The 23,674-nt window shown below is 40.1% G+C and overlaps 1 protein-coding gene across 1 annotated transcript in view; it reads right to left on the reverse strand.

Annotated features, from left to right (window-relative positions):
• The window catches only part of STON1 (stonin 1), a 62,448-nt gene extending 48,288 nt beyond the window's left edge, over positions 1-14,160 (reverse strand). Inside the window, exon 1 of the mRNA XM_027865153.1 lies at positions 14,083-14,160. The gene's annotated coding sequence lies outside the window, so the exon portion shown is untranslated. The remainder of the gene's footprint in view (positions 1-14,082) is intronic.
• Positions 14,161-23,674: the final 9,514 nt, after the last annotated feature.

Here is a 23,674-nt window from a genome sequence, read left to right on the forward strand (position 1 = left end):
CCAGTCTCTCTCCTGACCTCCAATCTCACATCTCCAACAGCCTTGCAGACATCTCAAACTGGATATTCAAGAAGACATATGAAATTCAATATGTCCAAAACAGAACTCATTGTCTTTCCCCCTAAATCCTCTCTGGCTCCTACCTTCTCTATTACTATAGAAGGAAACTCCATCCTCTCAGTCCTTCAGGCTCACGACCTAGGAGTCATCTTTATCTCCCCCCTCCCCAACATATATATCCAAGCTGTTGCCAAGGCCTGTCGATTTCGCCTTTGCAACATCTCCCAAATATACCCTCTTGTCTCCTCTGACATTGCCACCACTCTGGTGCCGGCCCTTATTACCTCGTGCCTGTACTATTATAACAGCCTGGCATGGATCTGCCTGTCCCAAGTCTCACCCCACTCTAATCCATCCTCCATTCAGCCACTAATATGATTTTCCTAAAATACAAGTCTGATCATTTCACTGCCACCTACTCAATAGACTCCAGTGGCTTCCTATCGCCTCCAGAAGCGAATACAAAATGCTCCATTTAGCATTCAAATACCTTCATAATCCAGCCCCCTCCTACCTTTCTAGTCTCCCTACACCTTACTCCCCCACACGTACTCTCTGATTCAGTGACATTGGCCTTCTGGCTGTTCCAAGAACAAGACATGCCATCTTTTAGCTCCAAGCATTTGCTCTGGCTGTCTCCCTAGCCTGGAATGCTTCCTTTTAGTCCTAACTAAAATCCTACAGGAAGCCTTCCCCAATCCCTCTTAACTCTAGTGCGTTCCCTCTGTTAACTATTTCCTATTTATCCTGCATATAGCCTGCTTTGCATATATTTATTTGCATGTTGTCTACACCATTAGATTGTAAGCTCCTTGAGAACAGACATTGTCTTTGGCCCTTTTTTGTACCCCAACACAGTGCCTGGCACATAGAAGGCGCTAAATAAATGTCAATTGATTGACTGACTGAATTGACAGAACTTGGCCACAGAAATGGATATGGAGGATGAGAGTAAAGAGTAAGGATGATGCTTAGGTTTCAAGCCTGGATGGCTGGGATGATGGTGGTACAAAATTAGGGCAGTTAGGAAGAGGGGAGGGTTTGAGGGTAATGATGATGAGTTCCATTTTGGACACAATTTCTAACTCCAATGAGCATGTTTTAAACGCTTCTTACTTATAAAACAATGACCACACAAAGACAAAACATAGTTCTTATCTCCAACAAGCTTTCATTATACCAGAGATGCTGACATTCCACTTAATTGCTCTCTGTTTCGGGTGTGTAAGTGTTGACTGTCCAGTTAGACTGTGCACTGTAGTACCTCCTACACCTAGCATGGGACTGGGCACAAAGCAGGTCCTCAGACATTCAAGGAACTCCAGGGACCTAGAGGGCTACATGACCTTATCCTGGTATATGATTTCTCTGATGAAGATTCTAAACGATAAAGAAAAACACAACACTGGGGGTGAGGATGGATGTACAGGGAAGGGGTAAAAGTAAGGTGCTGAGCAAAATGAAAAGATGTTTAAGGGAAGAAAATGAAACAGAAAGAACCACCAAAAAGAATCCTTAACAAAAATGTACCACCTAACTCTGTGTGGAAAAAATGACTTTTAGAATGTCTTCTTCTGTTTCAAATTCCATGCTTAATTCTACTCCTCTGACAGAAGTAAGTCATTTGAATTCAGATGGCCTCCTAAAGTAGAGGAGATCTTTGAATCACAGAATCTCAGATATGGAACCCTTTGGGATCAGCCAGTCCAAACCCATCAGATTAGAGAAAGGGAAACTAAGGTTGACTCGTCCAGTAATACTGTTAGTGGGAGAGCCAAAATTAGATCCCTGGCTTATTAACTCCTAACCTAATGTCCTTTGGCACTCTCATCATCTTGCCTCTTCTTAAATGGCGAACCCTGGAATTCACAATCAGCAGTCTTAAATTTTCTAAGTCTAGGGCTCAGATTTCTCCAGGTGTCCATGCTCAGGTTTCTGTGGAGTGCTTACAACTCTTCTCTTCAGACACACCGCTCTTCAACTTTGCCCCAGTTACTGCATAATTTATAGTCCCGTCAGTAGGAGGGCCAATGGAAAGGAACTTTATTTGAACTGTGTATAATTTAGTTTGCGTCTTGTGAAGTAGCATTTAACAACAAAGAAAGCTGAAGAAAGCACAGAATTTGCAGAGAAAGGAATTCTTTCTCCCTCCTCTTCCCCCCTTTTCTCCCATGAGGGCCCCCTTTCTTCCTCCTGCCTAATATGCTTCCAATTCACTGAAAGCTCCTACAGCTATACATTCAAAGCAAAGTTATGCCAACTACACAGAACTGGCAGAACAAGCTATCATGGAATGTGGGCATTTTTTTACCCCTCCCTTTACTCCACCTACTTTTCTAAGCTCCTGTTTTAGCTTTGGGGTTTCAAGCATGCCACACTAGTGGCTTTCCTCTGTATTGATACATGCAATTTCAGAAGGTCAAATAAAAAAACTATATCCTTTTCTGTTCTGAGAGAAATTCATCTCCCCATCCAAATATACAATATGCTAGAGGCAGCTAGTGGTAGAGTAGAGTACTGGGTCTGGAATCAGAAATGCCTGAGTTCAAATCCACTTTCAGATACTTACTAGCTATGTGATCAAGGGCAAATCACTTAACCTCTGTCTGCCTCAGTTTCCTCAACTGCAAAAAGGGATCACAATAATAGCAACTACCTCTTAGGCTTATTGTGAGGGTCAAGTGAAATAATATTTGTAAAACACTTAGCATAGTGCATGGCACATAATAAGCATTTAATAAACACTTGTTTCCTTCTTGCTGGTGAGCCACTAGAGAAACCTGTTATCTTGAACATTCATGGGCCCATCATGGGTGTTCTAAGAAGGTTGTCTTTTCAAGGAGGAGAGTATAAAAGCTGGCTTGAAGCTTAACATCAGAAAAACAAAGATCTTGGAAACTGGTCCCATCACTTCCTGGCAAACAAAGGGAGAAGAAATGGAAGCAGGTCAGATTTATATTCTTTGGCTCAAAGATCACTGCAGGCAGCAATTGCAGCCATGAAATTAAAAGATGTTTGCTCCTTGGAAGGAAAGCTATGGCAAATCTGGACAGTATACTAAAAGACAGAGACATCACCTTGCCCACAAAGATCCATATCGTCAAAGATAGGGTTTTTCCAGTATCAATGTACGGCTATGAGATTTGGACTATAAGGAAAGTTGAGTGCCACAGAATCGACTCTTTTGAACTGTGATAATGGAGAAGACTTTTGAGAGTCCCTTGGACAGCGAGGAGATCAAATCAATCAATACTTAAATTAATTCAGGCTACTCACTGAAAGGTTAAATACTGAAGCCGAAACTTAAATACTTTGGCCACATAACAAGAAGATGGGACTTGCTGGAAAAAATAGCAATGGTGGGAAAGACTGAGGGCAAAAGGAAAAGGGGGACAGCAGAGGTGGAGATGGGTACATGCTATCATGGAAACAATGAACACGAACTTGGACAGACTTCAAGAGAAAGTGGAGGATAGAAGGGTGTGGTATGCTATGGTCCATGGGGTCCTGAAGAGTCAGACATGACCGAGTGACTGAACAACAAGAAAAAGATTGTCAGAGGTCCCTGAGTGCATCCTGTATCTAGGGCTGTACCAAATCCATCTTAAACAAATTCTGTCCACAGGTAACTATAGACAAAAACATTCCATTAGTAAACCTAATTAAAATTCTAAATGATGGACCTCATGGTTCTTGACCAGTGGCAGGGCCAACCAAAGTCGTCAGACTCTTACTGCTCACTCAAGTTAGTCTGCCTGAAGTATGTTCCACATTGATTACCATGGTAGCTCAAGGTGGATTCTTGTTCACACAAAGATCTACAGGGATGAGTAGGCAGTATAGAGATGGTGGGGAAGGAGGTTCGCATAATATAGTTGAAAAATTCAAGTCAGAAGAATAGATCCGAGACCTGTAATGTTCGTTAGAGGTATGACCCAGGTCAAGTTACTTAACCTTGAACCTCAGTTTCCTCATTTGTAAAATGAGAACAGGAATGCTTCCACTATCATGATCACAGGGCTGTGGAGAGAAAAGTACTTTGTACACCAGGAAGGCAGTAGTTCTTAACTGTATTTATGTCATAGACCCTTTTGGTAGTCTGGTGAAGCCTATGAACCCCTTCTTAGAATAATGTTTTTAAACACATATAATAAAATAGGATTGCAAAGGAAACCAATTATACTAAAATATAAAAAGGTTTTTTTTTAAGTCCATGGACCCCTGATTTAAAAGGATTAAGAACCTCTGCTTTAAAGAATTATAGATCTGTGAGATAATAATAGACATCTCTTTCAATAATCCTGTACTAACTAGCTTCAAGAAAACCCTTTCCAACTCTAAAATGGATAAGTCAGTTTCCAGAAATTAGCCCCTGAATTCTAATTCAAATCTTATCCCCAAAGCAAGTCCTGACTCTAAAACAAAACAGGCCTGAACTTATGCAGAACTGGGGGATAAAGCAGTACTTACCACTGACTTCCCACCCTTTCTATGGGTTCCTGGAGAACAAAGTCAGTGATAGGACTGTGAGCTGTGTTGGATCATTAGGTAACGGGTAAAGAACCAGGACTAAGAGAGTCAGGAGGACACACAGACTGGGGTTTAAACTAAGAATGATCCAAAAGTAGACTGGTTGTTTGGAATTAAAAATCATGAAAAGATGCAATCATCAGAAACCAGGCAGACAAGAGTCAGACAGAAATAAATACCAGGAATCAATGCAAGCACTAGGTAGTTGGCTGGGAACCCGGAGAATATAGATAGTGAAGAGCAAAGCAAAACATAAGATCAGAAATCTAGATAGGCAGGAAAGCAGGAGATGCAGCAGAATTGTGGGGACAGGATAGAATAGGCTGCAGAAAAAAGGTTTCAGGTCTTCATTAGCTATTACTGACCAAAAGGTTATCAGGGCTGGCAGAGAAACACCTATTTAAGAATCTAACAGGAAAGCGCCAGGATGTCAGCTGACTAGACAATGCCCTCTCCCTGACAGAGGGCAGAGGGATGGGTAAACAGGAACACCAACATCTAGACAGAGCTCTTAACATGAGGTCTGTGAGCTTATTTTTGTTTTGATAATGTATTTCAATATAATTGGTTTCTTCTGTATTTTATTTTACAGATTTAAAAAAACACAGCTTTGAGAAGGGATCCATAGGTTTCATCAGGCTACTCAAGGGTTCCACGACATACAAGAATGCTTAAGAACCACTGATCTAAAATGACTGATGAATCCATGGATCCACTCCCTACCCCCTCTCCTGCAAGCCATGAAACCTGAGAAACTCTACCAACCTTTGCGTGTATCCTCATCCAGCTTACTCATAACTAGTGCATTCAAAAGGTACTTGGAGTATACTGGGGCATCTGAAAAAGGTTTTGCTTCCTTCTGTTCTTCTGAGAATAAAACAATGCCACTCCTAAATGCTGTGGACCTGGCCTTTAATTCTACACAGGGCTAATTCCTGGACACAACATGTGCTGCTTTGCCTCTCAGGAAGCAAAATGGGCCAGCAAAGAATTAAGTGACTAGTGGAACTGATTGGCAGATACACCCTTGCTTCCTTTTTTCAAAACAGTGGATGGTTATACTGCTATTCCTTTAAGCACCTACTGTGTGCCCAGGCACTGTGCTTAGACAATGAAGATACAAGTATAAAAAATTGAAATAATTCCTGCTCAAAATGAGCTTTTATTTTAATGACAACAAGATCCTTCTATTACTAGGCTTATTTAGACCAGCAGGAGTATGCAAAACCATTAGAAATCACTGATCATATAGATCTTCCCATCAGTCCTAAATTCACCCCTAAATTGACTCTCAAAAATCCATGACTGTTTTCCTGGTTCTATTCCGCTCCCGTGCTAATAACTCCTTACCTGTTCTCTGGGGCTTCAATGAATGAGCACTTGCTCCTTCATCTCCAGCTGGATTCCTGACCCTCCTTTCTGGTATTGACTTGGGTGGTCTTGTCTTTCCTGATTCCAGGGGCTACAGCCCACCCCTCCCTTAACTAAAATTATCTTGTGCTTTCTTGGTACTTACCTACAAATGTAGATAAGTTCTTTTTGCATGCTGCTTCCTCCAAATAGAGTATAAGTTCTTTGAGAACTGGGACTGTGTTTTTGCCTTTCTTTGTATCACCAGCCCTTAGCAGGGCACCTCACCCATGGTAAGCACTTAATAAATGCTTACTGGCCAATGAACTGACATATTGTTTCCCTAACAGAATGTATGCTTCTTGAGGGGAAAGACTGTCAACCTTTTTTTTGTATCCCTAAGTCCTGGTACATAGTAGGTGCTTATTGTTTGTTGCTTAGTTTAATGGGCTGTTCAGAGTTGTCCTCAGATTCTCAGACTATGGTGATCTCTACTCAAGTCCCTTTCAAAACTGTCAATTTCAATTCCCCACCATGGGCCGTGAGAAGAAGTGCAAAAAAAGACTCTAACTAAGCAACTCTGCCTCATTTAGGAAGCTTTTATGTTTCCTGTTATGACTGGGGCTAATCCCTAAATATGGCAAGCTCAGGACCTAAAGGTAGAATAAGTTAAGAGGTAAACACCTGACTAGTGACAATAGTTAAGAACTGACATTTCCATGGGCTTTAAGGTGTGCAAAGCACTTTGCATAATTACTGATATCAATATACCTCTGTGATATAGATGCTACTGTTATCCTCACTTTACAAATAACGAAACCACGGTTACGAGAGATTAAATGACATACTTGTACAGGGTAACACAGATAAATAAACATCAGAGGTAGAATTTGAATTCAAGTCTTTATGACTCCAAGACCTCCATTCTGTCCAGTCCACCGGTGGTGTCATTAAATAGAAACAGCATCCACTTTCCGAAAAACCTGGAAAGCCTTACATGAACTGATGCTGAGTGAAGTGAACAGAACCAGGAGAACATTGCACACAGTAACAGCAATATTGTACGATGACTAACTTTGATAGATTTAGCCATTCTCAGCAATACAGTGATCCAAGACAATTCCAAAAGACTCGTGATGGAAAATGTTAACCACATCCAGAGAAAGAACTATGGAGTCTGAACACAGATCGAAGAATATTGTTTTCACTTTTTAAATTTTTTTTTGTGTTTCCTTTTTGTTCTGATTCTTCTTTCACAACATGACTAATGCAGAAATACGTTTAACATGATTACACATGTATAACCTATATCAGATTGTTTACTATCTTGAGGAGGGGCAAAGGGAAGGAGGGAGAAAAATTTGGAACTCAACATTTTACAAAAATGAATGTTGAAAACTTTCTTTACATGTAATTGGAAAAAAATACTATTTTAAAAAAAAGAAACAGCATCATTAAACCTACATAAGGATCCCTACAGGCTGCATACTAACTTAGTTTTCAAATGTAATATTATCTATGTTTTATTATATTTTTATTTATTTTGTTAAATATTTCACAATTACATTTTATTGTGGTTTGGGGCTCACTCAGAAGTGTGGTCACTTCACTGGGGCCACATGTTTGATACCTCTATAGTACACCACTATAGAGCGTGGAGGGAAGATATAAAAAGGAAAACAAATTCTATCAAGTATATGTTTGGGGACTGCTGGGAACATGTTTAACTCTTCCATGGGTGCATAATCAGCATTTGGTCAGCTAACAATAGTCAGTCAACAAGCTTTTATTATGCCAATGAACACTGATTTCTAAAGCTTAGAAAAAAATTAATTACTTCTCTAGACAGAGGAGAAAAAACCCAATGTGGTCTAATCTGTGCCATCCAGAAATCTGAGACTTCCAGCATTATCAACCAATTCCCAGAAAAGCCTGTTTTTGTTTTCCCAAACAATTTTCACAGAATCCAGAGCGCCTGACATCCAGAATGCTATCCTGAATAAAACCAGATCCAGCACCTCCTATAGAAGCCTTCACTGGAAGAGAAATTAGAGGATGTTTAGAAAAAGTCCACGGGGATCTCTAAGCAACTGGAAGCATAAGATCTGGGGTTAAATGAGGGGGAGGTTCATGGTAGTAAAGATTTGAGATTAACTACATACATACAAAACACACACACACATATAAAAGCTTGGAGGTAAGTAATAGGGAGCCATTGGAGTTTAATGAGTGGCTGATATGGGCCATCCCGTACTTTAGGAAAATCACTTTGGCAGCTGTCTCTACACCTCCCTCCCCCATTACCAGCTCACACGTCTGTTACATATGTTGTGAAATGAAATTTAGTGATTTACAATTAAGTGACTAGTGGAACTGATTGGCAGATACACCCTTGCTTCCTTTTTTCAAAACAGTGGATGGTTATACTGCTATTCCTTTAAGCACCTACTGTGTGCCCAGGCACTGTGCTTAGACAATGAAGATACAAGTATAAAAAATTGAAATAATTCCTGCTCAAAATGAGCTTTTATTTTAATGACAACAAGATCCTTCTATTACTAGGCTTATTTAGACCAGCAGGAGTATGCAAAACCATTAGAAATATCCATTGTGAAATTGTGATTTAGTGAATTTAGTGTTTGGCTTAACACTAAACAAAATCCCACAACAATAAGGTTTACAATATCAATTACCACATGCCCGTCCCTCCAAATCAGTCCTTAATGGGAGTCATGGTAAAGACCAAAAAGGTTGGAAGAAATGAGCTAAGGCCAAAGGATCAGCCTTAGCTTTGAATTTCTGGGCTTCTACTGTTTTAAATTATGCTTCCATGTTGCTTCTATGTAACTCTTGGCTCAGCTTTGCAATGGAAAAATTATTTTTACGGTCTGAGCCATAGTTATTTGTATGGGGGTATGACCATCCTGACAGTTTTGTCCTTTTGTGGTTTTCAACTCATTCTAGTAGAGTCTCTGTTTGGAAAATAAAGAACGCAAAAATGTTTTATTTCTCTTTCTGATAAAACAACTTTGCAAAGAGATGGCACTTTATACCAGTCAAAGTTTCTGCTAGGTCTGAAGGAAGGAAAGAACGTTTGTTTGTGGATTTATGTCAAATCAAATAATAATTATTAGACTATCTATTGTTTTCAATTATCTGTGCTCATTTTCTTCTCTCTTAGACTAGATCATTGAGGGGTAACTCTAAGTTGCCCATTCAGGATTGGTCACATTAGGTGGTTTCCGGCAGTGTAAATGAGGGTGGCAATTCAGACTGCATACCTAAATACAGTACAATACCTGGCTCAGAGTAGGCACTTAATAACTGCTTGTTGATTGTAGCCTGATTAACTAATGGGACCCTTGGCCTCAAAGAGAGAAAAACTGTGTTGCCTAGCCACAGAGTGACCCTCATCCCAATTAGAGATTGACTCCTAACGATGCCCAACTGTTTCACAGATAGATGCTGTTGGTCCCAAGGTGAGAAAGTGTGGATGGCTCAGTACAAGTTCATCTCCATTAGTAGAGACAAAATAAATAATGTGCATATCCCATAGAAAAGAAACATGATATCCATAAACAAAGAACAACAGTTGGGTTTGCTTGTTTGTTTGTTTTTTTTTTCATTTCACAACATATGTAACAGACGTGTGAGCTGGTAATGGGGGAGGGAGGTGTAGAGACAGCTGCCAAAGTGATTTTCCTAAAGTACGGGATGGCCCATATCAGCCACTCATTAAACTCCAATGGCTCCCTATTACTTACCTCCAAGCTTTTATATGTGTGTGTGTTTTGTATGTATGTATAACATCTTCTGTTTAGCATATCGTCATCATAACTTGGCCCCTTCCTACCTTTCCAGTCTTCTTACACTTTACTTTCCTCCATAAACTCTATGATCCAGATACACTGGCCAGCATGTAGTTCCTTAAACAGGACACTGTATCTCCAGTTTCCACCTGGGTGCCTCCATTAGCTGTCCCCCATGCCTGGAATGTTCTCCTTCCTCATTTCTGCCTTTTACTTTCCCTGGCTTTCTTCAAGCCAGTTCAAATCCCACAAGAGGCCTTTGCTTCCCCTCTGAGATTACCTTCCATCTACTTTGTATATATCATGTATACACCTCACCTTGAAATTTACATGTCTCTCCCGTAGACAATGTGAACTTTTCAAGGGAAATGCCTGTTTTGCCTTTCTTTGTTATCTCCAGCCTCAACACAGTGTCTGACACAGAATAAGCACTTAAGAAACCCTTTTTAACTGGATGCCAGACTGCAGGTGGGAAGGAGAGGTAACAGGAAAGGTTCACACCACTGAAATGAACAGAATTTCAAGGAGAGCTGCTGGGGACTGGAGGGGAGGGGAGGTAGTGAAGGGAGAAAAGGGAAAGCTACAGAATCCTTCCCAAGGACAAAGGGCTTTGCTGCCCATTCTCCTCTATCTCATCGCTATTAGCAAAACCTCTTACTGCCTCAGACCCAGGACCTTGTGGAATCCATTACTTCTGGACACAGAGTTAATAGTCATCCAGAATCATCAGCCTCCCCAAAATCTCTTCCATTAGCACCAAGAGTCTTGTCTCTGGAAGTGATTAATTGATAGGCAATCAACCACTCCAGTATTTTATCCAAGAAAACCCCAAACAGGATCATGAAAAATTGGGAAACAACTAAAGGACAATCACAACAAACGTCATCTGTGTCTCCTTGAGTCTCATAGAGAGCCCTTTTTTCCTATGCCGTGCATCTGTATTCTACTTATTTCTGCCCTAGGAGATATTCCCAGCCCTACCCCTGAAATTGCACAGAACAAGAAATTTATGCATCCATAGTTCCCCAGCTTGCTTTTTTCATAATACAGATATTAGCCTTCCTTCCCCTTTCCCATCAGAATCCTAACTATGTTCATTAAAAGCATTCCTTGGCTACTCCATCCCAAAACTCTCTCCTTCCTCAGAATTCCTATACCCCTTATTGTCTGATAACACACATCTGACACCTAATTATACAGTCATTTATTTTAGCTATGTCATCTCCCCAACTAGACTGTATAATTCTAGAGGCAGGAAACTAGCACAGTGGATAGAGTGCTGAGCCTAGAGTCAGATGCTTGAGTTCAAATTTGGCCTCAACCACTTAATAGCTGTGTGACATTGGGCAAGTCACTTAATCTCTTTCTGCCTCACTTTTCTCAACTGGAAAATGGGATACTACCTCTCAGGGTGGTTGTGAGGATAAAAAGGAGATATTGTAAAACACTTAGCACAGTTCCTGGCACACATTAAGTGCTATATAAATGCTAGCTATTATTTTATTTATTTATTATAAAGGCACAGACTTTCATTACATCCCCCATTAGCACCCAGCACAGTACTGGGTGAACAGTCATGGAATATGACACATGGAGAAATTACATTAACAGAGTAAGTACAACGGGGTGATATAAACAAAATGCTATGTGATATCTGAGGAGGGAAGATCATTACTGAGAAGGATGGGGTATGGATCAGGGAAAGCTTCCTGGAAGAGGTAGTATTTGAATTGTGTGTTAAAAGACGCCTATCAATGAGAAAACTCAATTTACCAGGTTCTGTGAAATGATAGGAAAACTAAACACAAAGGGAAGGCAATATCTTTTTAAACAGAATAATTCTGAAGATTTATTCACCAGAGCATTAAATACACTATTAAAAGTCCTTGGGGGGAAAATGCTGCAGCTAAAGCAATAACTTTCCAAACAATGAATTCAAATATACTGTTTTAAAGAATGCTCTCCTTTTCATGGAAGTCACTAGGACACCTGATCTGATTTACTGTATTTCTTCAAAACACAACAGTAAAACCTAACCACACTAAATTCACACTCATGGGGAAGGCAACCCAGAACTGGTGAAAAAGCTAAATTACATAATTTTTAGCTAATATTGTTATTTTTAAAGAGGTAAACAATAACCTGGGCTATTTTGGTGAAGCAATGTCAACAAGAAATTCTTTTAGAATCTAGGAGACGTCTAATCTTCTAGAAGAGTCTAGAATCTAGACCATAATGATTAGATGTGATTAAGTCATAATATCACTAATTGTTTATGTGTAAACAACTTGTTTAAACAACTTATTATTTATGTGTAAAAAACTTGTTTACATAAACAAGAATTTAGGAACTCGCTAAAGTGTTTTAAAAGTTTATTCTCTTAAGCAGGCTAAAAAAAAATCCCCGCTGATAATTTGCTTACATTTAAATGGTCCCTTCCTTATAAAGAGAGTCAACTTAAATCATCCAAACTGAAACAGTGGCCTCCTCACCAAGAGTTTACTGGTATCAACACTGCAAATTTCTCAGAAAAAAAAAAAGGGCCTCTCTGCTCCTCCTTACCCCAACTAGAGCCTGGACTCATCCCGGAATTTACAAGTCCATTCTAGCCACCCCGAGAATCTAGCATGTCATGGAAACGGTGATTCAACCTTAATAAGAGTGGAGAGAAAAACCGCACAACTATTCACAACATTTTCCATCCCACAGAAGTCAGGCTGAAGAGCCAGCCTAGGGTTAAAAATAAGCAAAGCTGTTTTTTGTTTGTGGAACTGCTCACGTTAGCTATTGAGTTGCCTTCTTTTTACACAACTCCATTTAAAAGTGAGAGTGGGTGTGTTGGGGGGAGGTGGGGGAAGGAGAGGAATGCAACAAAGTGAACGTGCCAAGCCGTGAAGGGCCAGTGAATGCTGTGGTTTATGTCAGGCAAATTAAAAATTCCCAGCCTTCAGGGAGGCTATAACATTCTGTTAAGCAGTATGAAAACAAGCTGTATCCCAGCTTCCAGCTTCCAATAACATAGTTAGGGAATGAGGGCGTTGAATTCTTTGGGTTTTGAAGGGCTGAGTCCGGTATAGGTTCAAGCACGCCTCTCTTTTTCTTCCTTCTCTAACTTGGAAAATCTTATTAAGCGAAGCATCCTCATTCCTGAAAGAAGGCAGGACTGGATGCACAACAAAGATTCCAAAACCAAAGGAAATACAATTTTGTGGAAGGAAATCCCTGGATAAAGAGATACTTGAGTTTTCTCCCTGAATTTACAATCTTTGTTTTGAGGGAAGCTTTAATTCTGCACTGCTAACCAAATCACGAATGGATGTTGTAATTCACGTTGGCAAAAGAAAGCTGCCTGCCAATGGAAAATGCTACCTATCTGTTTGGCTTAGGAAGCCCCTGGCAGAAGCTCATCACCTAAAGAGGATTAGGAGGAAAACAAAGACACACAGCAAACTCTTGCAGAAGTAGTATTCTCAGACTTTGGAAAAATGGTCTGTCCCAGGAGCTGAGCGAGGAGAGGGGAAACTGTAATGACTCAAGCAGCCCTACCAAAAAGAGAGGGATAGGGAAGAGGGAATGGAGAAAGAAGGAGGAAGAGAGAGAATAGTGAGCAAATGGCAGGACCGTAGACAGCAGGCAGGCAAAAGAAATTTGCCGAGCATGACTTACAGAACTTAGTGACACTAACCTACAAATCAAAGTCTGCTCCTGGAAAGTACTGTACACCTAGCCCTCCCCGCACACAGAAATATGAGTTCGACTCTAGGGAGCTGCCTGTTGAAGTTAGAAAGAGATGCCCCAAATGCTTGCTGAGGTGACCAAGATGATGAATAAGATCTGTTCCTCTTTTCTTTCAATCCCAGAATCAGGCTCCCAAATTCACAAGTCTCCTCCGCGACTTCTACAAATGATTATAAGTGGGCCCATTTCCATCCGGAGTTTCTTACACATAAAAGGTTGGGGGGGGAGGGGGAGCGGCGCACCCCTCCAAACTTTTTATTCTTTCCCTCCCGTATGCCAGAGCAGACCCTACAAAACAGGAGTGCAGAGGAAGGCTTCCCCACCCTATTAGCAACCTTACAAGCTGGAGGGGTGGGCAGGAATGTCAGAGGGGCAACGATGGCAGGGTGCCAGGAGAAAGAAGGTGGCTTTGGGAGAGGTGGGGGCGGTCCTGCTTCCCCATCTGCTCTGATCCGGGGCTAGGTTCCATCCTGCAGCCCCCAGGGAGGTGGGGAAGGCACGTCTTGGGACAGGAAAGGTCCCGAATCTCGCTACTCTCCCCTCTCCCCTCCATACCCACGTCCCGATCCCGCGCCCCCAGGGCAGGGTCACTCACGGGCAGAATGCAGAACGTCTCCAGCTCCAGCCGCTGCAGCCATCCAGGAGAGGAGAAGGAGGAGGAGGAGGAGGAGGGAGTGACGGTTGCAGGAGACGGGCGGAGAGGGAAAGGAGGGGTTAGGACAGGGGGCGGTGCCGAGCCAGGAAAGGGGCCAGGACCCGGCAGTCCGAGACCCTGGAACGACCTCCTATTACTCCTTCCTGGCCTCCTCTTCCCCGGACTCTTCGCCTTCCTTCTCTCGCCTTTCCCTCCCTCCTCTAGTTCCCCCTAAACACCTCTCTAATTTGTGATCCTCAGTTTGCCCCCACCATCTGTACCCACAACCTAACCTAGTCCCGTTACCATCTTGACTCCAGCTACTGCTGCTAGGATCAGGCAGCCAAGTTAGGTAGCTGCGAGATTCGCCCCTGCCAACAAAACTAACCAGCCGAAAAAAGTAGAACACAAAAAAAACTTCGTATTTTCTCGTGGAAATTCTGTGAGCCAATCATCTGAGCAAAAGGTGTAACAAATGCAAGAAACGTAGAAGTATTTGCAAGACTTAGCAATTGACTGGATGCAGAGGTGAGCTCCATCCGCCTCATCACCTAGCACTCAGCTCCTGCCCTCAAGAAAATGACAATGTAATGGGGAGATAGGCCAGCAACACAGCAAATTTAATACAAAATAGCACATAATTAGTACATAAAGGTCTAAGTAAATAATAATAAAAGTACTAAGGCATTTCCAAATAGGGAAAGATTAGTTTCTGACTGTAGGCCTGTGACCAAAACAGGAATCAGGATGGTAGCAACTAAACTGAATCCTGAAAGATCCATAAGGGTTTCAGTAGATGAAGACGGTGAAGAGAGGGCCATTCCAGACTTAGGACACAAACACTTGGGATTTATGCCAAAAAAAGATCAAATCCAGATTGGCCACAGCAAGGGGAGCACGGGATAGGCTACAAATGTAGTAGGAGGCAAACCATAAAGGTTCTCGATGCCAGGCTAAACAGGCAAAACCCATAAAGGACTAATGAAAAGAAATGCGGGGGAAGGTGGCCTAGCCATTCCAGATCTTAAATTGTATTATAAAGCAGCAATCATCAAAACTGCTTGGCACTGGCTAAGAAATAGTGGTGGATCAGTGGAATAGGTTAAATATGCAAGACAGTAGTCAATGACTATAGTAATCTATTATTTGATAAACCCAAACATCCCAGTTTCTGGGATAAGAACCCACTCTGACAAAAACAGCTGGGAAAACTGGAAAAGGGTATGGCAGAAACTAGGCATAGATCAAAATCTCACACCATATACCAAAATAAAGTCAAAATGGTTTCATCATTTAGATATAAAGGCTGATACTGTAAGCAAACTGGGAGAGCAAAGAATAGTTTACCTATCAGATTTATGGAGAACAGGAGAGCAAGCAATACTTTACCTATCAGATTTATGGAGAACAGAAGAAGATTTATGGAGATAGAGAACATTATGAAAAGCAAAATGGATAACTTCAATTACATTAAATTGAAAAGTTTTTACACAAACAAAGCCAATGCAACCAAGATTAGAAGGAAAGTAGAAAATTGGGAAAGAATTTTTACAACCAGTCTCTCTGATAAGGGCCTCATTTCTAAAATATATAGAGAATTAAGTCAAATTTATAAGAATACAAGTCATTCCCCAATTGATAAATGGTCAAAGGATATGAACAGGCAGTTTTCAGATGAAGAAATTAAGCCATCTATAGTCATATGAAAAAATGTTCTAAATCACTATTGATTATAGAAATGCAAATCAAAACAACTCTGAGGTACCACATGACACCTATCAGATTGGCCAAGTTGACAAAACAAGAAAATGCTAAATGTTGGAGAAGATGTGGGAAAATTGGGAGAGAATGCCCATCAATTGGGGAATGGCTGAACAAGTTGTGGTATATGAATATAATGGAATACTATTATGCTATAAGAAATGATGAGCAGGCAGACTTCAGAAAACTTGTATGGACTGATGCTGAGTGATGTTAGCAGAACCAGGAGAACGTTGTACACAGTAACAGTCACGTTGCCGATGACTAACGTTGATAGACTTAGCCCTTCTCAGCAATGCAAGGATCTAAGACATCTCCAAAGGTCTCATGATGGAAAATGCTATCTACATCCAAAGAAAGAACTATGGAGTTTGAATGCAGATCAAAGCATACTATCTGCTATTTTTTTTTCTTCTGTTGTGTTTTGTTTCCTCTTTCTGGTGGTTCCTCCTACTGGTTCTAATTCTTATTTATAACATCACTAAGGTGAAAATATGTTTAATAGGAATGTATATGTATAGCCTATATCAGATTGCACACCATCTAGGGGAGGGAGGTGGAGAAAAATTTAAAACTCAAAAGCTTATGGAAGTGATTGTTGATAATTCAAAATAAATTAATTTAAAAAAATAAAAATAAACCGTAAAGGGTGTTCCTCCCAACCCACCCACTCCCAATATATTATCAGCGATATAGGTGAAAAATGATTCTGACAGGAGAATGGATTGGAGAGATGAAGCTGCAACACAGATATGAAATCATTCAGAAATAGAAGTAAAATGACCTGACAACTGGTGGGAGGTGGGGATTGAGGGAAAAGGAGGAATCAAAGGTGACCCAAGTGGCAAAATGGGTGACTAGCAAAAAGGTGTTGTCATTAAAAGAAACTAGCAAATCAGGAGGAGCTAATGTGGCTCAGTGGGTTGGGGATTGAGAGAAATAAGAGTTTGGTTAGGACATGAGTTTTTTTAATTGGTTGCCTTCACTAACCTAACCCTGTACCAAGCATTACAAAGGATACAAGAAAATACATGATTCCTGCACTCAAACAGAAACAAGCCCAAAGAAACTAACTTAATATCATTTAGGAGACAAACATGTTAGAGCTAGAAGAGATCTTAAACAATATCTAATCAAACATCTCATAGGCTCAGAAAGATGAAATGACTTGTCCAGTGATACAGGAAATTAGTTGTAGAGCTAATAAGAGAACTCAAGTTTCACCAACACTAGCCCCAATCCAATGCTCTTTCAAAGTGGACTCTCCAGATGCAGAAGAATAAAAAAAAAAAAAAAAAGAACCATTTGTGCTTATATAGTATTGTTGTAAAAAAAAAAAAAAGTTTTCCATTTCAGCTGATCCTCATAACATCCCAGGAAAGTAAAGAGAGCAAGTATCATCACTTTCATTCTACAGAATGACCAATTAGCATTTATTGGGTATCCATTATGTACCCAGAGAAGAAAATAGCCCAGAGAAGAATCCAAATAGCTAGGATCTAGGGCTAGGCTTTGAGTATTAATAGTATTTTACAGGTTAATCCTCCTTTAAGAGACTTCTTATCCCCCTCCCCCGTTTAGAAATTCCATCTACTTCAATGCCCAAGCCTCACAAGTTTTATGAAGACTTCTCCACTTAGACCTCTTTTCTTCCATTTATTTTCTTGCTTACGGTCAAAAGCACAGGATTCCTTCCCAAGCACTATAACTCCTTTTCTTCGGCACATGCTACCCTAATCCACCCCCTAGCTTCATCATTACAGAGAAAGAAAGAGAATGGGAACTAATTAGAGCCCTAACCACCAGGCAAAAAAAGGTTGATTTAGCAACTAAGGACTCAATGTGGAGGGGTGCCACCATCAATGGAATTACAAAGGAACTAGAGAAGACGCAGCTACAGGGAGGGATGATATGCAAAGGGAGAAAGAAAAGAAATTCGGAAGGAAGGGGGAAGGGCAGAAATAGGGAAGAGAAAAAGGGAGAAGGAAGAGAAGACAATGCGAGAGGAAGGTAAAAGTGGGAGAAAGAAGGTGAGATATTTGGTATTTGTTAAGAATAAAAAAAGAAAAAAATTTAAAGGTACTATACCTTTAAAAGGAAGGTATAAAAGAGAAAGGAAGATAGGAAGAGTGAGAAAAGGGTAGAAAAAAAGTAACAAAGATAGGAAAAAGAAAAAGGAAAAAAGGGGGAATGAAAGAGTGAAAAAAAGGAGAAGAGGGATAATAAGGAAGGAAAGGAATTTAAAAATGGGAAAACATGGAAGGAAAGAGAAAGAGAAGGCGGGAGAATATGTTAGCTCCTTTGCTCCTAAGTGTTTTTAGTGTTGACAAAATGATCTACAGCACAGATTGTGCAAAGTAAGCTTTCTCCACTATTTACCATTTGATCATCAGACATGCTTAAGGTGGGAAATTCACACCAGAAAAATAATACCCATTAATACTATAGCTTTTTTTTTAATATGAGTTAACAACTCATTCAATTAAATTCGATAAGCTCCTAGTATATGAGGCACTACATAATAAGCTGAGGATACAAAGACAAAATAATAAAGACTCTCCTCACAAGGAGCTTACCTGTTACTAGGAGATATGACACATACACAGATATGTAAATACAAGAAAATTTGGAAAGAGATCATACACTAATAACTGAAGATTAAGGAAGGCCAGGAAAGATCTCTGATAGACGGCAACACCCAATCCTTGAAGGAAGGGAAGACTTCTTAAGAGGTAGAGGTGAAGGGATTTGAATGCACTCCAAGAATGGAAGAGGTGTGCAAAGGTGTGGAGACTGCCTGCTGAGTTCAAGGCAAATCAAGCTGGCAGTTTGAGATCGAATATATTGTTTATATGAAGAGAAGCAATGTGAAATAAGTTTTGAAAGGTAAGCTGGAGACAGATTTGAAAGACTTTAAATGCCAAGGTGAGGAGTTAGGATCTTATCCTTGAGAATTCAGGGAGTCACTAAAAATTCTTGAGCAGGAGAGATCGTCAAACTTGTTTAGGACGATTACTTTGCCAGCTGTTTAGAGGATGGGCTGGAGAGGGAAAAGACTGGAAGCAGGGAGAACAATGAGGAAGCCCTTGCAATGGATCAGGTAAGAAGAGGTACATGCTTGAACTTAAGTGGTAGTTCTGGGATTGGAGACCAAGAGATGCCTTGGAGGTAAATTGACAAGCCTTGGCAAGCAACCAGATGTAGAGATGTGAGTGAGGGAGAATGCCCAGCCAAAGGTGATTCTGAGGTTGTGAACCTAGATGACTGGAGGGATGATGGTGCCCTCAAAGAAGTGGTGGATTTTGTATTCATCTCTTTGCTGAGTATGGTGCTTACAGTCTACAACAGAGGTAGGAAACCTTTGGCCTTGAGGCCACATGTGGCCTTCTAGGTCCTTGGGTGCAGCCTTTTGACTAAGTCCAAATTTTACAGAACAAATCCTTTTATTAAGGGGATTCTGTGAAGTTTGGATTCAGTCAAAGGGCTGCACTTGAGGACCTAGAGGGCCACATGTATCCTCGAGGCAGCAGGCTCCCCACCCCTGGTCTAGAAGGAGTCACAAGATAAGCATGCATGGAAAAAAAGTCAGAAATACACTCTTTTGTTACATGTTTTTAATTTAATATTGGAACATGTAACTAAAATATAATTTCTTGATCCTTTTACTTATACAGTCTGAATAATCAGTGCCATTTAAATAAAGATCCTTCGGCGTTTACCTTTTAATTTTATCATCTCTGAAATAAATAGTTTAGAGCTTAATCTATGCAACAGTTACCAAGATATTCTGGAAAAGTCACTAGGCATTTGAGGGAAATAAATGAAATTATAATTATCTAAAGACTAGACACTAGAACACAGTTTATCTTTTGCAAGGACATATTCTCCCCATTGCATGTGAGTCGGCACTGCCTCAAAGGTCACCCCTTTCATAAGCACAAGATTTATTTCCTACTCCTTTAGTGCATATTTCTAAGAGACTTTCCGGCAAAGTCTCATTCTATCAAAATGTTGGTAAACAGCCTGGCTTAGACTCAATAGCAAAGCTATTATAACCATTCATCACCAGCTGTGACCTAATTTTACTTTGCTTCCTGCATCCTGACCAATTTACAATAAGCAAATAAAAAGTGGCCGCCTTGTTCTGTGAGAAATCAGTCCAATGCAGGATTGGAATAAAATTTACTCCCTATATAACCTTCAACTTTAGCTTCCTCATCTGTAAAACGGGTTGGGGGCTACATGGTCTCTAAGACTACTTTCGGCTCTAAAGTCCATGTTAATCTACCCAATCTCAATTTAGGAAAAATTTCTCTCTTTCCAATCAAATTCATGCTGTGTCCCTTTTATGCTCAGTTGTACACTGTATGTGCTCTATGGGATATTTAAAAAAAAAAAAAACTCTGAGTCACTGATCTTGCTTTCCAGAAGTTTACATTGCAATTGGAAAGAAAAGACTAACGCAGATAAAACAACAGTTATAATACAAACTGAATAATTAAGCACAAGATTATGGTACAGACCATAAGGACTAAGAAGATATAGAGAACACTGAGGGTTGGCGCAGTCAGAGATGTCATGAAGAAATGAGATTCAATTCAATTCAACATCCTAGAAAAAGAAGTAGAAACTTTGTAGACAGAAAAGTGGGCAGGCATATAGGAGGTAAAGAGGAGACAGTACAGCTGTCTTTATGTACCTAGAAGGATGTCACATGACAGAGGGATTGGATTTGTTTTATGTGGCCCCAAAGGGTAGAATAATAGTTGAAAGTTGAAGAGGCAAATTTGAGTGTGAAATAAGGTGATTCAATTAGAGCTCACTCACAGTGGAAGGAACCACCTTGAGCTAGTGAGGTCCCCCTCAGAGCCCTCAGGCAAAGGCTGGATAACCACTGGATCATGGTGTGAAGAGGATTCTTCTTCAGTTATAGACTGGACCAGATGACCTCTTAAGTACCCTTTTCCACCTCCAAGATTCTGTGATTTGGTAACAGATAACAAAGGCAGCTAGGTGGGTGCAGAGGTTAGAGTACAGGATCTAGAATCTGAAAGACTCATTTTCTCCCAGTTCAAATCCAGCCTCAGACACTTACTAGCTGTGTGACCCTGGGCAAGTCACCTCACCCTGTTTGCCTCCGTTTCCTCATCTGTAAAATGAGCTGGAGAAGGAAATGGTACCCTACCCCAGTATCTTTGCCAAGAAAACCCCAAATAGGGTCATGAAGAATCAGACAAATCTGAAATACAACTCAACAAACAAGATGCTTTGAAAAGTATAAAGCATCATACAATGTAAGGCTTTTACTATATTAGCAGTTGGTAAGTGAATTTGTATAGCACTTGAAGGCTATCTCATGTTATCTCATTTGATCCTCACAACCCTGGGAGGTAGGTACTATTGTTGTCCCCATTTTACAGCTGAGGAAACTGAGGCAGACCATAGTTTAAGTGGCTTGCTCAGGGTCACAGTTATGTGTCTGAGGCAGGATGTGAAATCAAGTCTCCCTGACTCCCAAGTCTAATGTTTTATCCAGTGAGCCACCTAGCTGCTTCTAAGGTGGTAAATATGAACTCCCTTTGGTACAGACCTTCTCCTGCCTCTGGAATCCTCAAAAGTTTGGGATCATTGAAAGCACTGTACAACTGTATAAATGCAATTAGTTTACCTTTCTTCATCTAGTCAAATCTGGGTTCAGTTCATTGCCATTATGTAATGCCCGCAAGATACATACACTGATGGACTTATTCAACGTCATATACAAAGAGGCAGCATGGCAGAACATCTTTGAAAGCAACATACTGGACCCACATCTGCAAAAATATTCATAGCAGCTCTTTTTGAAGTGGCAAAGAATTGGAAATTGAGAGGATGCCCATCAATTGGGGAATGGCTGAGCAAGTTGTGGTATATGAATGTAATGGAATACTATTGTGCTATAAGAAATGATGAACAGGCAGACTTCAGAAAAACCTGGAAAGACTTGTATGGTCTGATGCTGAGTGAAGTGAGCAGAACAAAGAGAACATTGTACACAATAACAGCCCGCCGTGTGATGACTAATATCAATAAACTTAACCCTTCCTAGCAATACAAGGATCTAAGACATTTCCAAAGGCCTCGTGATGGAAAATGTTACCACATCCAAAGAAAGAACAGGGAATTTGAATGCAGATCAAAGCATACTATTTACTATTTTTTTTCTCTTCTGTCGAGTTTTGTTTCCTCTTTCTGGTGGTTCCTCCTATTAGTTCTAATTCTTATTTGCAACATCACTAATGTGAAAATATATTTAATAGGAATGTAAATGTATAGCCTATATCAGATTTGCGCCATCTTGGGGAGGGTGGTTGGGAGGAAGGGGGAGAAAAATTTTAAACTCAAAAGCATATGGAAGTGATTGTTGATAAATCAAAATAAATTAATAAAGCAACATACTGAATTTAGTATATACTTTTTTAAAAAGCAAGTTGTACACAAAAGAGATTTTCAATTTCATATAATAATCTTTTTCTGTTCCTTGTAAGTAGAAAAAGTTTTTGGTTGTTAATTACATTTAGGGAAAAATAATGTAGTGGAGTTGGCCTTGAATAAAATGGCCACCTCATCACAGAAGAAAGCAAAGGAGAAAACAGTAAAGGATGAAGTAAAACAGTCATGAGATAATGACCAAAGGGAGATCACTGCAAATGGCCTTGATTTTCTCAGTAAAGCATGAGGCAAGTTCCTCAGCCGAATCTACAAGGTCCTCACCTCACCTACCCTAAAATTTTACAGTCCACCTGTTCCTATCTACAGAGCACCTAACTCAGACTGAGCTCCTTATTAGACTGAAATTCCTAGTCTCTGTCCTTAAATGTTGTAACAATTTGTTCTAAAGCTTGTTCTACAGTAATTGCTTATAGCAACTCCTTCAGAAAGGTAAATGAAGATACCAAAAAATATATATATATGTGTGTGTGTGTGTATACACACATATATATAGACACATATGTGTGCATATACTTACATACACACACACAGGTATGTGCACTGACTAAACTTCCAAAATTGAAATAACCAATACATACCCAGAGCCTGAAAAGGAATTAAAATAGCAAAAGAAAAATTTCCCTAAAGTTAGAAAATATAAACACATATTATCATTCTGTGGTCCTAGGTTGACTAGAAATTTTTAGCTGACTTCAGTGAACTCAATGCCATTTTACTTTCTTCTTTGTAAGCTCCAGAAAGGAAAATATTAACAATCTCTTTACCAGAAATCCTAGCTTTCTCTCAGTTATCACCTAAAATTTTCTATATATTTAACAAGTGATCTTCCAAATTGGAGGTAGCCATAACAAAGGGAATTTCCTTATCAGGGAGTTCCCTATCCCAGTGGAATCACAGATCCAGTCCCTATCCAAATAACACAGCAGATTGGCTTAGAGAATTCTTCAAAATGCATCGACTTTGAAAAGATAAGTTACAGCTTTCAGGATCAATTTAAATAAATTCAAAATAAGAATATAAAAACAGAAGATTATTAAGAACTGAATTTCACTGAACTGGGGAAATGCATAGTCCTGAATCCTTGAAAAGATTATTCTCTGAAGACTTTTGGAGCAATTTCTATTTTTGGTTTCATTCCTTCCTATTGAAAACAGTGGCAATCCATTAGATACCATATTCATAAAAGGTCAGATATCAAGTGGCTTCAAATACATAAAAAAATCTGATAGAGAAAAAGGAAAGCCTAAAGTTTCTGGCCAGGCACAGTTTTAGCAATTACAGCATGTGATGCTAGCTAGCC

The sequence above is a fragment of the Vombatus ursinus genome, unplaced genomic scaffold (genome assembly GCF_900497805.2).
Source record: "Vombatus ursinus unplaced genomic scaffold, bare-nosed wombat genome assembly UNPS02014778.1, whole genome shotgun sequence".
In the NCBI taxonomy this organism is placed as follows: domain Eukaryota; kingdom Metazoa; phylum Chordata; class Mammalia; order Diprotodontia; family Vombatidae; genus Vombatus; species Vombatus ursinus.